Source organism: Oncorhynchus nerka, linkage group LG13 (genome assembly GCF_034236695.1).
Source record: "Oncorhynchus nerka isolate Pitt River linkage group LG13, Oner_Uvic_2.0, whole genome shotgun sequence".
Taxonomy (NCBI): domain Eukaryota; kingdom Metazoa; phylum Chordata; class Actinopteri; order Salmoniformes; family Salmonidae; genus Oncorhynchus; species Oncorhynchus nerka.
Window position 1 is genome coordinate 81,580,614 of NC_088408.1, and position 5,347 is coordinate 81,585,960.

The window sequence follows — 5,347 nt, forward strand, 5'->3', positions numbered from 1 at the left end:
TCCTGAGACAAGGCCGAGTATAGCCCACAAATATCTTCGCAACGGCACAGCCCAAGGGGGGGCGTCAACCCGGATGGATGTGTAATGTACCTATTACAATTGAGAAGAAGAATTAAAAATATTATTCCACATAGAGCAACCATTGACATGCCTGACAGCATAGTGGTAACATCATTAAGTGTGCACTTATACAGTAGGACCATCACTAAACAGCTGGAAGCCCTTGCAATGAGGACTGTCTATTGATTATCATCCATAAGATTGCTTAAAAGCTCACAAGTGCAGTGGATGCTATGGTGTAACTACTGTACAGATGTATGATCTTAAATTTGTATGAACTTAAATTGAGCCAGTTACAGTAGGAAATTATCCTGGAACAACAGGAAATTTGAATTATTATGTGGATTGTAATTCATGGAAAGTTTTGCAGGGGTCAATAGATTTTTTATAAGAGAAAATCAAGTCTAGATTTCAAAGTGGAAATTACAAACTTCAGAAGCCTGTCACACCCTGATCTGTTTAACCTGTCTTTGTGATTGTCTCCACCCCCATCCAGGTATCACCTATCTTCCCCATTATCCCCTGTGAATTTATACCTGTGGTTTCTGTTCGCCTGTTGCCAGTTCGTCTTTGTCGAGTCAACCAGCGTTTTTGCCTCAGCTCCTGTTTTTTCCAGTCTCTCTTTTTCTCGCCCTCCTGGTTTTGACCCTTGCCTGTCCTGACCCTGAGCCTGCCTGCCGACCTGTGCCTTTGCCCCACCTCTGTATCATTGACCTCTGCCTACCCTGACCCTGAGCCTGCCTGCTGTCCAGTACCGTTGCCCCATCTCTGGTTTACTGACTCCTGCCTGCCTTGACCTGTCTATTGCCCCTGTTGGATTATTAAACCATTGTTCATTCGACATTGTTTGCATCTGGGTCTTACCTTCATACCTGATGAAGCCTTTTAAAACCGCAAATACAATAAAAGTTTTAAATGTCCTGCATTGCAGAAGAGTTCTCCTGCAACAGAGTGGTCAAATGAAGATCCTACATCTGTACCGCCATACAGTACAGTATGTCATTATCTTGGATAACAGTAGGTTTCATCATATATTGAGCTCCTATTACTGTAAACGTTATCTCTAAGATCTACAGAATCATCTATTATTGGAGAGAAAATATGGTATTCATCTAACTACTAGCTATGAACTTGAGGACGAAAGGGTGGTCATGAAATGTATGGTTCAGAATATTGGGGGTTCTCTCTACCTGTCTCTCCTCTCCATGCTCCCCGCCTTGTGAGTCACACACAGCCTTTCTTTCCTGATCACTGTCCTCTATCCTCTCCCTCATCCTCTTTAATATGTCCTTCTTAAATTCCATTCTCTCTCAACTAAACCTCTATTTTTTGCATGACATCACTTATTTCCTATAGGGGGAAATAAGTCATCAGTGTTCCAAGGTAATCATCGGGACTGCTTAAAACATGTCAGCAATTCAACATTCTCACCAGTTCCCCTATAGGCAATGGGAGAGAGATGATTGAATCATATACAACATTGTTTCACATTAATTTCATGATTTTCATTTTGGCACAGCACATGCATGTTATTGTTAGCATGGCAACCTGTACAATGTTAATGGCTCACAGTATAGGTAGAGGAAAACTAGATTATCCTGTCACCTTAGAGACGAGGAAGAAAATAAATGTTTAATATAGCGATGTCCAGAAACAGAACCAAACTCCTGTTATCTGGTGTAGATATTACACAGTAATAATCAATGACGCAGTAAATGTCTTTGGACTCTAATATTGTGTCTTTGGGCTCTAATATCCTGATCTATGTCAGAGTAGTTTCAGTCCAGCACTTTCTCACAATGAAGGATGGTGGTTCAGATAAGATGCTAATTGTCTAATTCCCTTTTGGAATAATTACACCAGTGTTTAAAGGACAGATTCAATAGACAAAACATTAATAAGAATGAGCTTAGTCCTTAGCTCTCTGACCTTTGTCCTGGTGATTTACATGAGAACACCTCAGAATTCAAAGTGCTTTCTGGTCAAATGAGCTCTTCTGTTATGACATTTTTGCAACCTGCTTTGAATGCCAAAAGCTGACTTTTTTCTCCTCTTGTTTTTGACAACTCTTCATCCACAGTTTTTTGGGGGTGGGAGGGTTGGTCAACCCAGACCCATGTGTTTCGTTATTTCTAAATAGTCACTCTGAGTCACCCTATTCTGATAGAAAGGGCAGATTTTGTGAAATGTATATCTAATGGGGGATTATAAAAAGTTGAGAATTCATATAATATCCTGTTAAGCTACACTACCGGTCAAAAGTTTGAAGTGCCTTTTTTTCAGTCAGGCAATAAAATACAGTACCAGTCAAAAGTTTGGACACACCTACTCATTCAAGGGTTTTTCGTTATTTTTAAATACATAAAAACGATGAAATAACACATATGATATCATGTAGTAACCAAAAAAGTGTTAAACAAATCCAAATATATTTCATATTTGAGATTCTTCAAATAGTCAACCTTTGCCTTGATGACAGCTTTGCACGTGCTTGGTATTCTCTCAACCAGCTTCACCTGGAATGCTTTTCCAACAGTCTTAAAGGAGTTCCCACATATGCTGAGCACTTGTTGGCTGCTTTTCCTTCACTCTGACTCATCCCAAACCATCTCAATTTGGTTGAGGTCGGAGGAATGTGGAGGCCAGGTCATCTGATTCAGCACTCCATCACTCTCCTTCTTGGTAAAATAGCCATTACACCGCCTGGAGGTGTGTTGGGTCATTGTCCTGTTGAAAAACAAATGATAGTCCCACTAAGCCCAAACCAGAAGGGATGGTATATCGCTGCAGAATGTTGTGGTAGCCATGCTGGTTAAGTGTGCCTTGAATTCTGAATAAATCACAGACAGTGTCACCAGCAAAGCACCCCCACACCATAACACCTCTTCCTCTATGTTTTAAGGTGAGAAATACACATGCGGAGATCATCCATTGCCCCACACTGTGTCTCATAAAACCCCAACATCTCAAATTTGGACTCCAGACCAAATGACAAATTTCCACCAGTCTAATGTGCTTGTGTTTCTTGGCCCAAACAAGTCTCTTCTTATTGGAGTCCTTTAGTAGGGGTTTCTTTGCAGCAATTTGACCATGAAGGCCGGATTCACACAGTCTCCTCTGAACAGATGATGTTGAGATGTGTCTGTTATTTGAACTCAGATAAGCATTTATTTGTGCTGCAATTTCTGAGGCTGGTAACTTTAATTAATGTATCCTCTGCAGCAGAGGTAACTCTGGGTCTTCCATTCCTGTGGCGGTCCTCATGAGAGCCAGTTTCTTCATAGCGCTTCATGGTTTTTGCGACTGCACTTGAAGAAACTTTCAAAGTTCTTGAAATTTTCCATATTGACATCTCTTAAAGTAATGATGGACTGTCGTTTCTCTTTGCTTATTTGAGCTGTTCTTGCCATAATATGGAATTGGTCTTTTACCAAATAGGTCTATCTTCTGTATACCACCCCTACCTTGTCACAACACAATTGATTGGCTCAAACGCATTAAGAAGTTAAAGAAATGCCACAAATGAACTTTTAACAAGGCACACCTGCTAATTTAAATGCATTCCAGGTGACTATCTCATGAAGCTGGTTGAGAGAATGCCAAGAGTGTGCAAAGCTGTCATCAAGGCAAAGGGTGGATCATTTTTTTTGAAGAATCTCATATAAATAAAATATTTTGATTTGTTTAACACTTTTTTGGTTACTACATGATTCCATGTGTGTTATTTCATGTCCTCACTATTATTCTAAACTCTTGGATGAGTAGGTGTTCTAAAACTTTTGACCGGTAGTGTATATTCCCACTTTCACTCACAATGACATGACAACCACTGTGACAGTCATTCATTTCGTCAGTCCATCAGTCGGTCACTGGTTATGTGAGTTGGCATCCAATAGACTGACCCCAACGTGCATCTGGCCAGTAATTCATTCAGTGATCCCCAATGCCCTCAGCACAACCATCTATAATTCATGAAATATCCATTATTGAATATTAAGCAAGCCACCCATATTCCAGGCACGCTCTGGTGTATGTGTGAGTGGCAGCGAGGAGCAGCTTGTTATCCATTGAAATGCAAGAGGGCTTCAAATCCCCAAAACATGCATTTAGCGTTAGATGGACTTAGCTACCTTAGCTACTTAGCTACCTAAATCCTGTTCACATCAATAGTGTGTACTGACTCGTAGATCCAAAGGCATAGGCTATTGATTAGACCTTGCAAGGGCTTTAAAATCTAATACAGGTGTGGGGCTAGAGCAGGAAAATAATCCTGAAGCAACAGGAAATGTGAATTGTTATGTGGATAATAATTAATGGGCATGTCTTGATTAATTGATTGATTAATTGGACTCACTATTCTTAGAGTCTGTTTGCTAATACAGTATTCATTCAGTAAAATGTAGCCTAAATGTTAAAAGAGTCTGAAAGCAGTAGTCTTAGGCTATTGAAATACTGTTCTGTATCTTCTGTTTCCTGTAAGAAATGTTATATTGCCTATTGGTTTGCAATTCTAATGTCCAGCGAAGAAAGGAATGGGAAAAATAGCAAAAGCATGGCAGAGTCTTTCCGCAGGCCTTTCTGCAGCGCCACCATACAGATGCGTTGAATCTTCAATTCTAAAGTCCATGAAAAGAGGGAATGAGTTGCCTGGGCGCTGCGCTGTTTCGCGGCTCTGATGCTGAATCGGGTTCGCGGTGCTGTCCATGGTGCTGAATGTATGTGAGCTGTGTTAGGGCAAGGGCCGGTATTCGCACACATGCTATTTAGATGTGTTCATTGTAGGCCTACCTGCGGCTTCTAAAATGTAAGTTACAACAAAGACTACTGACCTAGTAATAGCCTAGTATCCAGTATCTACATCACATACATGTGTGCCAAAAATACACCAACAAGAGCTGATGCAATAATGAGCAATATCAGGGATTAAATGCTCTTTGTCCAGTAACAGTGACATTTTTCGGGTAGTGACACAGCCTATTAAGCGGCTAAGGGGAACCTTGGATGTGACCCATTTCCTTTAAGATGTTCGTTCCAAAGGAAAACAAGCAATGCATGTCTGGATGATGAAAGCAAGCTCCTTTGTCTACCATCTGGGCTGTTGCACGTGATCATACTGTAATAATCGAGTGCTGTTGGATAATTGCTATAAATAGCAACAAAAACAAAAAAACGAAATTGCTATGTATTTCGATAATTATTTTTAAAAGATAGAGTGAGATGACACGTTAATTACATCGTTAGTACAATGTATTTCACCGCTCTGGCCCTTTAAATTATGTGGCCAAAT